Source organism: Microcaecilia unicolor, chromosome 5, assembly GCF_901765095.1.
Source record: "Microcaecilia unicolor chromosome 5, aMicUni1.1, whole genome shotgun sequence".
Taxonomy (NCBI): domain Eukaryota; kingdom Metazoa; phylum Chordata; class Amphibia; order Gymnophiona; family Siphonopidae; genus Microcaecilia; species Microcaecilia unicolor.
The window spans coordinates 254,973,858-254,986,941 of NC_044035.1; positions in this window are offsets into that span (position 1 = coordinate 254,973,858).

Below are 13,084 nucleotides of genomic sequence, written 5' to 3' on the forward strand. Positions count from 1 at the left end.
AAACATATTGATCTCCGTTGATTCCAGAACTCAATATTTAATCAGCAATGGTCATTTGTCTCTAAATGTTTGTCCCTCAGCTGTGAAATTATGGAAACTATTAGGTCACAGATGTCAAAAATATTTTGTTACTGGTTACGGATGAGTTGACAAGTGCATAAACCGCTGAAAATATTTTGATATTAACTTTCTGTTAAGGCATGGGCCATAGGATACCCTCATTTGAAGGCAACTTGAACATTTCCATTAAAGCGTAATTCAGACGCGTTACCACATGTCTGTTTTGCTGAGTTTGACATTGTTGCAGGTAGGTCATCCATCATCCAAGACAGCAGCTTGCACTTGGTGACTGCTGATTCCAGTTGCTCTAAGAATTAATGAATTAAAGTTTAATCTGTTTCAGCTGAATGTAGTAGAGCACCAACCTTTTACAGGAACATTATATGCCCTATTTATCTATCACAGGGATCACAACACCCTCTGTCACTTGTGAAGCACAGTTATTGGGCAATTTGCTATATTTGTTGCATCTTATACGTTCATAAACAGTGATGTGCTGCCAGTTTTTTGTCAAGCTCTGATCCATCCATCAAAAAACTTAACAGGGCAAGCCCAGTGGCACAGATGGTCAGAGCTGTTCACTCACAGGAAAAGGCTCCTAATTTGATTCCCTGTTAGTTCTTCCACTCCCTGGGTCAGCAAAGGCTGGAGATGTTACAAAGCCGGCATTCTCAGCCCCAAAGAGTAGGGGAACTTACAATAGCCCAAATAAAGTACGAATGAGTAGGATGAGGGTAGGAAAGCGGTATATTAAGCATGAAAGAAATAGAATCAGGAAGGAAATGCTGGGTCAAAAATAATTAACAACAAAAATCAGGAGTCTCCTAAATCATATTACTATCCTTAAATGAAACCCTATCAAAGCTTGAACATATTTTTGTTTTAACAAAGACATTTTTTATCTGTATAAATACTAAGATGGCAATTCTATAAATTGGTGCCATAAGTTGGGTACCACAAAAAGCCACGTTTTGCACCAATTATATAACGCTGCTTAGGCACATTTAAGCTGTTAGGGGCCCGTTTACAAAGCAGTAGTAAGCCCAATGAAGGCTTGCTGTGCACCAATTTGGAGCTACCACTGGCCTAACGCAGGCACCAGCAGTAGTTCCAGCCCCAGTGTGCGCCATTTCCCGTGTTGTGGAAAATAGGGCTCGTTTTATTTGCACTGTGGTTACCCAGTGGTAATCAGACAGCTCTGCTTGCTACCCAGTTACCGCCAGGTTAGTGTGAGAGCCCTTACTGCCACCTCAATGAGTGGCAGTAAGTGCTTGCCCCCCCCCCCCCCCCCTCGCATGGCTACACAGTAAGAGAAATCTTACCGCATGGCCATGCATTTTGCAGCCTTTTTACCTGCAGTGGTAAAAAGGGCCTCAGCACAAAACATGCCATTACTGCAGGGCCCTTTTTATCGCAGCTTGGTAAAAGGGCCCCTTAGAGAATACAGGCATAGGATCTTGGCATTAGCATACCAAAATATAGGCATGGCCATATATATCAACTCAGTGACAGGAATAAGTGGGCATGCCTAAGTATGCTATGCCACGTGCACAACTTATATTACCCATGCTCCACCCATGTTAGCACTCCTATGCAGTTGCGTGATAAGGGACTTAAGTGCACATTTTACTGAATTATGTGTGTGTCTGGCAATTATTGGCACCAATCATGTATGTTAGGTGCTATTATTCTATAAATACATGTGCATTATTGGCGCCTAACCTTAGGCTCACCTAATAGAATTGCCCTTCACATTATTTTATGAGGTTTTTTTTCTGCCCAGCAGTTTCTTTCTGTACCATTGGACTTCCATTTCAGTCTGAGCTGGCCTCCGTTAAGCTATGGTGCCATGAAGCATCATTAACAATGACCTTGAAGGAAAAGGGGCAAGGTAGTTCTACTTTCGTGCCCCTGTCCTAATTTAGCCCAGCCATCACAGTAACAGTTCTTGGCTATGGGCCACAAGCCTTAGCTCCGTCTGGCTCATATGTCTATTGAGTCCAATCGTTCGATGACTGAGGCTCCCTCCTCTGGCCTGGAAATTGAATTAAAGTCTTCCTCATGGAGTGAAAAAGCAACAAGGCACGCGGTCCGCCAAATCCAATATGGAAGATAAAACAACAAAGCAGACCTTGTAGAAAACACAGTTTTTATTAATAGATTAAAAGCTCCCAGAATTTCAACATAAAATTCCCGACATGGCCATGTTTTGCCAGTACAAATGGCTTCGTCAGGTGCAACAGGGCACCAGCTGATATAAAATTCCCAAATTAGCCCGGCTGGTGCACCTGTTAAAACACAGCAAGCTCCTCCGGCCGGGAAATAAACAACGTTGTAGTGTTTTACCAGAGGCAAGACTTGATGATTATGTACAGAATGAGTGATATGTGAATGAGGGGAAAAAAGAAAATATAATTGAAGTCAGAATCTGTTGTAAATCTCACTGTTAAAACCTGGTTTGTCTTTTCACTTACGTAACTGCTAAATCTTGAACAAAATAAATTTAAAAATATGTGGGGCCCTATATTCAACTGGCAGCAATCATTGTTTTGCTGACTGCTGTTAGCATTATACCTAGAACTTCAATGCCGCATCATGTCTGAACTCCGGCATTAAATTTACGGATTTACGGAGCCAGAGAAAACATAGATGGTTAAGGGGCCCTTTTACTAAAGGGTTGCCATGCGGTAATGAGCTTGCCACATGGCAAATCGGAAGTACCGCAGGCCTAACACAGCCACCAGTGGTAGTTCCACCCCCAGCATGTGATATTTCTGGTGCTACTGTAAATTCCAGAAAAATATTACCCCAGGGGGTTATCTGGCGGTAATCAGGCAGCACTGCGCACTGCCCAGTTACCACCGGGTTAGTGCAGGAGTCCTTACTGCCACCTCAATGGGTGGTGGTAAGGGCTCCCCCTGAAATGGTCATGCAATAAGTGCAAACTTGCCACATGGCCATTTCTTTTTGGGAGCTTTCTACCTGCTGCAAATGGCCTCAGCACATGGTAAAAACGGCTGCTACCGCAAATGCAGAGCCCCTTTTACCGCAGCTTAGTAAAAGGGTCCCTAAATGCAATATTCAGTGAACTGCATAAAGATAGAACTGACTTTTATGCATTCCTTCTTATGTGGTTACCTTGGCCAGTTAGGAAGTCCATCTACCAAGCTGCGGGAAAAATGGCCCTATGCTAACGGGTGAGAGGGCATTTTTCCCACATGCCATGGCCCTTTTTACCGCAGTGGGTAAAAAGCTCCCAGACACACATGGCCATGCGGTAAGAGAACTCTTACCGCATGACCATGTGATGGGGAGCACTTATCGCCACCCATTGAGGTGGCGATAAGGACTCCCACCCTACCCTGGCAGTAATCGGGTAGCACCGACGGAAATGGCACATGCTCGAGGCAGGACTACCGCTGGTGACTGTGTTGGGCAGGCGGTAGTCCCGGAACAGCAAGCAGTAAGCCTGTGTTGGTCTTACCGCCGCTCTGTAACAGGGCCCTCAGTTCTGAATATTAACACTTAACTGGCCAAGTGCTGACGCCACCCCCGGAATGTCCCCAAAATAGACAGTTTCAAGTTGGGCACTAACCAGACTTTTCAGCAGCTTTAACCAGTTAAGTGTGACTGAATATGACTGGTTAGCTGCAAATAAGCAATTTAACCAACCAACAGTGGCGTAGCAAGGGGGGGCGGGAGGGGCGGTCCACCCCGGGTGTCAGCTCGGGGGGGGGTGCTCCCTGCCAGCTCCCCCCCCCCTTGGCGCATCAACCCCCCCCCCCCCCCGACCAGTGCCTACCCTCCTCAGCTCCCTCCGGCTCCAACTAGCTCCCGCACCCTACCTTTAAAGCGTGGATCGTCATCGGGCCTTCCCTCACGCTGTCTGTCCCGCCCTCTGCTGACGCAACTTCCTATTTCCGCAAGGGCGGGACAGACAGCGTGAAGGAAGGCCCGATGACGATCTACGCTTTTTTTACATGCAGGCGCGAGGCGCTGCGCCTCGCCTCTCCACAGCTTCCGAAATTTCTTTAAAGATAGGGTGCGGGAGCTGGTTGGAGGGAGCTGAGGAGGGTAGGCACTGGGTCGGGGGGGTGTTGATGCGCCGAGGGGGGGGTGTCATCGTGCTGCACCCGGGGGGGGGGGTGCAACGGCGAACCGCCCTGGGTGGCAGCCCTCCTTGCTACGCCACTGCCAACCAAGAGCCATTTCTGGTTGGTTACATCATTTTGACTATCGGTTCAGTTAAAACCAGTATTATTCAGTTTAGGCTTATTTTACATTTGTAAAAAATGCTCTGATTCTTTGTGGATGCCTAATACAGTTCTCTGCAGGGGATACTACCATACCAATACATTTCCTAAAACTGGGGTACTTTAAAGTCTTGACCAAATTAGCCCCCGATTATAAGATTCTGGAACTGGGTTGGGCTGAGAAGATTCCGCAGTGGCAAGAAGAGTAGGTTTGCTATTGCAAACATCCAGCAGTTTGTTGAATCAAAGATGGGGACACCTACTGCTGAATGCATTGCAAATGTACATATAATGCTGCTCCCTTCTGCCGGCAGAGCAGAGTTCACACGAAGGTTGGACCTGGACTTCACACCACTTTAAAGAGCCATGTGCCTCTGAAAATATAATTGATAACAGACTTTGAATACTTGCAAATCTCACTGTCTAGAACAGTGAACAATGAGGCTGCATTCCTTTACAACAGGAAGCACACCAACCACTTCCTTTCCTTCTGCTGTCATGCAGGGCAAGGGCAGGACCCCATCCACAAGCAGGCAACACTTCAAGGATATTCCTACTGCATAGTCTTTTCACAAATATGGCGACTGATGGATTTTCCACAAGGCTGTATTATAGAGCTGATTTTTACTGCACAAATTCCATTCACCAAACATCTATATTAATAGTCTCCTCCATGATAAGGACTGACAGGAATATGGAGAACACAGGAAGTTTGGGAACACTGCTCCCCAGCATGTCAGATAATGAGAACATGATCTTTACCACTACATGTATATCAGCAGGTAGAAGTAAACACTCAGGAAGAGAAATTCTAAGGCAGTGGTGCTCAACCTAACCTTTGGCACATGTTGAGGCTCTGTAGGTGTGTGTTGAGGCTCAAAGAGCAACATTTCTTTTTATATTTTTAATATTTTGACCCAGCAATTTCCTCCTGTTCCTTTGTGCTTCTAGCTCAGTCAGAGCCAATGCTGGAGTCTGATCACATGAGCCTTCTCTTGCAGATACTGAGAATATTCTTCCCCCAATCTTGCATTTCAGCTTCTTTCAGTGTACTTGGAAACTGTAGTGACAGTAGGTTCCTTCCAGAATTTTCCAATCATGGATTTTGAATCCAGCCAGTAGAAGCACTTTCCTGAAGCAGGCAGTTCTTTGAGAATTAAATCATATAAACTACTTGTATATGTGCTGAAAGTGCCATGTTGTTCATGTTGTACATCTTCTATTTCCATGGGCAGTACAGGGGGAGGGGAGAATAGAAATCTGGCTGTACTTTTAGCTGGGTAGAGAAGGGCAATCCATTGTACCTACATAAGTTGATTTGAAAATTGTTCTCTAAGGGGCCCTTTTGCTAAACTGTGCCTGAACACGTGCCTAATGTAGCTATGGCATACTGCAGGATGCGCTCAAGCGTTCTGTGATAACTGCCAAATGTGTGCACACTAACCATATGCTAAAGACATATTTTTATTTTTTTGAGTGAGCATGTCAGGGACGGAGAGCGGGCAGTCCTGGGTTAAACAGTTCACATATCTACATTAGCTTGCACTAACTGGTTAGTGTACGAATACCACATGAGCACTTACCACTACAAAATGGGTGGTGGTAAGTTCTCACATGGCAATTGTTAAAAATGGCTGTAAGCTAGTGGCAATATTAGCATATTGCTGATAATACAAAAAAATAGAAAAAAGCCATTTTTATGGCTGCAGTAAAAATGAACATACATAAGAACATAAGAATAGCCATACTGGGTCAGACCAATGGTCCATCTAGCCCAATATCCTGCTTCCAACAGTGGCCAATCCAGGTCACAAGTACCTGGCAAAAACCCAATTAGTAGCAACATTCCATGCTATCAATCCTGGGGCAAACAGCGGCTTCCCCCATCTCCATCTCAGTAACAAACTATGGACGTTTCCTCCAGGAACTTGTCCAAAAACCTTTTTTAAATCCAGAAACGCTAACCACATCCTCCGGCAACGTGATCAAATGTCTTCCATAGCTCAACTATTCATTGAGTGAAAAAATATATCCTCCTATTTGTTTTAAAAGTATTAAAGTATTTCCATGTAATTTCATTGCGTGTCCCCTGGTCTTTGTACTTTTTGAAAGAGTGAAAAATCGATTCACTTTTCCCTGTTCTACTTCACTCAGGATTTTGTAGACCTCAGTCATATCCCCCTCAGCTGTCTCTGTTCCAAGTTGAAGAGGCCTAACCTATTTAGCCTTTCCTCTATGAGACCTTTATCATTTTGGTCACTCTTCTTTGAACCTTTTCTAACTCCACTATATCTTTTTTGAGATACAGCAACCAGAATTGAATGCTACTCAAGGTAAGGTTGCACCTTGGAGCGATACAAAGGCATTATAATATTCTTGGTGTTATTTTGCATCACTTCCCTAATGTTTCCTAGAATCCTGTTTGTTTTTTTGGCCACTGCCACACACTGAGCAGAAGATTTCAGCGTGTTGTCTACAATGACACCTAGATCTTTTTCTTAAGTGCTGACTGCTAAGGTGGACCCTAGCATCAGGTAACTACGATTCGGATTATTCTTCCCAGTGTGCATCACTTTCCATTTGTCCACATTAAATTTCAACTGCCATTTTGATGCCTAGTCTTCCAGTTTTCTAAGGTCTTCCTGCAATTTTTCACACTCTGTATGTGTTTTTAACAACTTTGAATAGTTTTGTGTCATCTGCAAATTTAATCACCTCATTCTTCATTCCAATTTGCAGATCATTTATAAACATGTTAAATAGCACCAGTCCCAGTACTGATCCCTGCATAAGGGCTTGGTAAGGCCACTTTTTACCACAGCTTTGTAAAAGGACCCCTAAGAGGCCTAATTATAAGCTGTGTTAGCTATTAATGCAGCAATTAATGTGCACTAACACTCAGGTGCCACACCAACAGTTAATTCAGGCTGAATATAGCAGTTCATTAATTGCTGTATTAACAGTTAATGTGGAATGGGGGCAGGGAAAGGGCAGGATCTGCACCTTTCAGTTAACGCAGATACACTGATACGGTTAATGTTAGCAATGTGCAATTTTCTATCATTTTGTTTTGCTTGCACTAAATACTATTACTGAATAACAAATTCTATTTAATGACAGCTTACAGTATTATCTAGCATAACTGAATGATACAAATGAAAACTATAATACTATATATATATATTTTTTTTTTTAACCCTAAGGGGTCCTTTTACAAAGCTGTGTCAAAATGCGTTTTGCACGTGCACTGAATATTCCTGATTAGCGCCTAGAAGATAACCAGCTATATTGCACAATATAGCTGACTATCCTCGAATATTCAATTCATATCTGGCTATTGTAAGCAGCCACATTGGAGTGCTTAAATAGCTGGCATATCTTTAGCAAGTTTAAAATTAACCAGCTACCTTCGAATATCAACTTAGCTGGTTAACTTTAAACCAGCTAAAAATAAACCGGATATTCAATGCCGATCACCAGTGGCACCTGGGGCGGATCGCTGCTGCACACACCCCGTGATGCAGTGTCATCCCCCCCCCCCCCTCCGGATGCAGCGTCATCATCCCCTCCAGCGCATCATCTCAAGACACACACACCCCAGGTGCATTGCCTTTTACCTCCTGGGGTTCTGGGAGCTGCTGCGTGGCTGCCGGCTCTGCCGGTTCCCTGCTCCCTCTGCTCCGGAAAGGAAGTAACAGCAGAGGGAACAGGGAACTGGCAGAGCCAACAGCCGCACAGTTGCTCCCTGCGCACCCCCCCCCCCCCACAGCGTACACCCGGGGTGGACCGCTCCCACTGGCCCGCCCTTCGTACGCCGCTGTCGGTCACCAAAAATGGCCCTAGCATTGAATATCCAGGCTGACCAACCACAGGAGTTAGCTGGGCTCCCTCATGGAGTCTGTAGACAGTAAGGGCTCACACACTAATCCTGTGCTAATCAGTTAGCATACGGTAATGTAGATACACTATCTGATTAGCACAGAAATGCCCACTTGCTGCCCTAGACATACCTCGACAGTCAAAAAAATTTTCACAGAAATGTTATTAGGTTTTCAGAAAAGAAACAAAACAGTTAAACATAGAAGCAAGGTACAAAAGTACAGAGATTATTATGCGTAAGAGAATATATCATAAAGGTAGGTACAATGTGAACAAGTTGAGTAAATAATTGGAAACAGGATGACTAACTAGAAGTCTCTAATGAGTTTATATAGTCAGTAAGTAGGGACCATATTAAGTTTGGGGTTTTTTTTAAATTATTGATCCAGATAAATCAACTGATGCTAGTTCGTATTTATGGTACAGTAGGACAGACTGCCACCAGAAATATTAAATGCCAAAACATTTTTAAACATTAGCATGTGGGTAGCACATACACATGTGGAACTTACTGCAGGATGCCTGTGTGCCCCATGTTAAGCCAATTTAAGCTACAGTAAGCACGCTCTAGAGCTCACCGCAGCTTAGTAAAAGGACCCTTAAATGAAATTGAATGAAACCTTTCTGCCTGCAAACCCCTAGTTAATTCCACCTCTGCACTGTGTTACCTGCAATGCAGTTAATGTACAGTAAGGAATTTTTCTCTGCTGTAACTGTGTCAGGAGATGCTGAGAACTTGCCTTCCCCCTCTACAGTTAATGCAGAAGTTTTGATATGTTAATTTTGGCAAATACTAGTATGGTAATTAGAAATTCTTACCACAATTTAGCAAATAGGCTCCTAAAAAAATGAAAAAACATGGAAAGAATGTCAGGTTCTGCCAGTGCACAGTAGAATAAAAGCGTATATGAATTTTAAAAATTTGTCCACAAAAGACATGATTAGGTGCATAAATTTGAAATCTCTGTATATGTGAGTACTCAAAACCAGGAATGCCTGGAAATAAGGAACCTTTTCAGGATAAAGAAGCAGCAATAAAACACTGCAGAGGAAAGCTCTTTTCACTGAAGAATGTATCCTCTCCTCAGCCTGGGGAAAATTTAAATCCCTTTACAGACTCAGTTCTACAGACACAGAACAGTGCATATGATATTCATGTTTTCACAAGGGACCTCTGTGCACTAGAAAAAGAAGGAAAGGGGGACAAGAGTTAAACCATCATTTTTGGAACTATACAAACCTGCACATGGTCCCGGGAGGGAAACCCTGGAAACAAATTAAGAATTAGAAGATTAAATATTGAACAAGGGCCAACCCGATGGCCCAGTGGCTGCCATGAGGGATACCAACAATTATTTTCCAGACCCTGCTTCGGTCCCTTGGGCTAACTGAAGTGGAGGAGGTCTCACCACTCATACAATAGTGATGCCTCAATGAAGAACACCATCGTTTCTAGTTCTGGATAGTACTGTGTAATCAGGAGTTTTGCTACAATGACTGCAATGGACTGAAGGGGAGAGTCTGGATTTTTAGATCACGCCTTTTTCATTTGTAACTCAAGGTGAGTCATAGTCAGGTGCTGTAGGTATCTTCTGTCCCAGAGGGCTTGCAATCTATAGGGCCCATTTACCAAGAAGCTATGCTAGCACATGGGTTTAGTGTATCCCAACGAGAGACTTTCCCATGCACTATGCCCGTTTTTAGTGTGGCTGTAAATTCAGCCTTTTTCAAATATTTCTTTTTCTGGCCATACGCTAAAGCAAGCAGCTACCATAAAATTAGGGGCCCTTTTACAAAGCGGCAGTAAGCCCAATGCGGGCTTACCGCTCACTAAAAGGGAAGTACCGCCAGGCTACTGCAGCAGCCCAGCAGTAGTTCCCACCCCTAGTGTGCACCATTTCTGTCACTACAAAAATGTTTTTATTTTTGTAGCACCGGTGTGAACCTGGCGGTAATCGGGCAGTGCCACATGCTGCCTGGTTACTGCTAGAGTAGTGCACAAGCCCTTACCGCCGCCTCATTCAACTGATTCTTATTACAACTAATAACAGCAACTCATTCTTATTGGCTTCTTTAGGTGAACAAAGAACTGGATGAAGGACATGCGATAAATGTAATCTACTTGGATTTCAGCAAAGCCTTTGATACGGTCCCCCCATGGGCGTAGTTTGACTGTTTCATTTGGGGGGGGCAAAGGATGGGGCGGGGCATATTAGCATATTCATTTGCATATATATATATGCAAATGATATGCTAATATGGAGGAAGGAAGGAAAAAAGAGCTGGCTTTTTTTGGGAATAACCATAATGAATATGTATGAGATATCAAGCCTGCTCTTTCTCCCTTCCTTCCTTCTTTCCTCCTTACCCAGCACTCTCTCTTCATCTCCAGTAGTATTTCTCCACCCCCTTTCCCATACCATACCAGTGTTGACCTTAGAAATGCATAGGCTCTATATGTAGATCCTTCAAGAGGTAGTGTGTCAAGATTTAGGCTCTACACCCTTTCTGATGTTTTGGTGCCACCTCAGTAAGGCCAACACACAATCTCTCCACTGCAAAACGCTATACACAAACTTGTGCAAAAACACACTTATATCCTTACTAAACCATAACAGCACTAATTCCAAGGACAGGATGAGCTACAACCTTATGCGTGAAAAGGCAGAACTGTAACTACACCAGGCTCTAAAACACCAATACACTACCTCGTGAAAAAAAGCAAAACAAAAAGGGCTGCAAATACTACATGCTAGCAGAATACTGCACCTTAATCACACATGAAAAACACATGACACAACAGACATGACACAAGGAACTAGAAATAAAAAAGTATGAAGGCAAAATACTGAACTGGAAAGTTAACTCAAGAAGTCAGACTCAGCATGCAGCAATACCAGAAAAATTGAAATTTACATGCAAAATATTACAGTTGCACATTTCAAAAGTTGACATATTCCAACTAATAAATTCTGAATAAAATACTTTTTTCTACCTTTGTTGTCTGATCATTTAGTTTTTCTATTCGCTTTGGTCCCAGTGTCTTCTGTTTTATGTAGTGTCTTCTTTCTAGTAGGCTTCCCTCTGCTCCCCACCCCCCCCCCCCCCCAGTCCCATCCATCTCCTGCTCCTTCCCTCTGCTCCCCACCCTCCCAGTCCCATCCATCTCCTGCTCCTTCCCTCTGCTCCCCACCCCTCCCAGTCCCATCTACATCCTGCTCCTTCCCTCTGCTCCCCACCCCTCCCAGTCCCATCCATCTTCTGCTCCTTCCCTCTGCTCCCCACCCTCCCAGTCCCATCCATCTCCTGCTCCTCCCCTCTGCTCCCCACCCCTCCCAGTCCCATCTACATCCTGCTCCTTCCCTCTGCTCCCCACCCCTCCCAGTCCCATCCATCTCCTGCTCCTTCCCTCTGCTCCCCACCCCTCCCAGTCCCATCTACATCCTGCTCCTTCCCTCTGCTCCCCACCCCTCCCAGTCCCATCCATCTCCTGCTCCTTCCCTCTGCTCCCCACCCCTCTCAGTCCCATCCATCTCCTGCTCCTTCCCTCTGCTCCCCACCCTCCCAGTCCCATCCATCTCCTGCTCCTTCCCCCTGCTCCCCACCCCTCCCAGTCCCATCCACCTCCTGCTCCTTCCCTCTGCTCCCCACCCCTCCCCTCCCAGTCCCATCCATCTCCTGCTCCTTCCCTCTGCTCCCCACCCCTCCCAGTCCCATCTACATCCTGCTCCTTCCCTCTGCTCCCCACCCCTCCCAGTCCCATCCATCTCCTGCTCCTTCCCTCTGCTCCCCACCCCTCCCAGTCCCATCTACATCCTGCTCCTTCCCTCTGCTCCCCACCCCTCCCAGTCCCATCCATCTCCTGCTCCTTCCCTCTGCTCCCCACCCTCCCAGTCCCATCCATCTCCTGCTCCTTCCCCTGCTTCCCACCCCTCCCAGTCCCATCCACCTCCTGCTCCTTCCCTCTGCTCCCCACCCCTCCCCTCCCAGTCCCATCCATCTCCTGCTCCTTCCCTCTGCTCCCCACCCCTCACAGTCCCATCCATCTCCTGCTCCTTCCCTCTGCTCACCTCCTCTCCCAGTCCCATCCATCTCCTGCTCCTTCCCTCTGCTCTCCACCCCTCCCAACCCCTCCCAGTCCCATCCATCTTCCCTCTGCTGCCCTCCGCGAGGTCCAGGATCATGACTCCATTTACCCCCTCTCTTCCTCCCTCCCTCCAGCGCAGCAGTCTTCAGCCTTTCTGTGCTTCTGGCAGCGGTAGCAACGTATACATGCTGCCTTCGGTCTGCCCTGAAAGCCTTCTCTTCAAGTTCCTGTTCCCACCTATGCGGGAACAGGAACTTGAAGAGAAGGTTTCGGGGCAGAGCCAAAGGCAGTGTGTATACGTCGTTACCGCTGCCAGGAGCACAGAAAGGCTGAAGAAGACTGCTGCCTGCGCCAGAGGGAGGGAGGAAGTGAGGGGGTAGACAGACACGCTCGTCTCTGTCCACTTCCCTTCCCTGCCCTCTCTGTCTGTGCCCTCTCTGTCTGCGTCTCGCCTTCCTCTGATGTCATTTCCTTTAGGGTGGGACGCTGAGAGGGCAGGGAAGCGAAGCGGACGGAGAGACGAGTGTGCCTGCTTGTTTTTTTTACTACTGGCACCAGTCGTCATCGTCGTCGTCGTTTGGGGGGGCATTGCCCCCCCTCACCCCCCCTCACCCCCCCAGTCTAAGCCCATGGGTCCCCCACAGAAAACTAGTGAATAAGCTGAAAGGGCTGAACTTAGAACCAAAAGTGTTGAACTGAATAGGAAACTGGTTGACCGACAGGTTGCAGAGGATGGTGGTAAATGGAATCCGCTCAGAGGAACGGAAGGTGAGCAATGGAGTTCCTCAGGGGTCGGTGCTGTGGA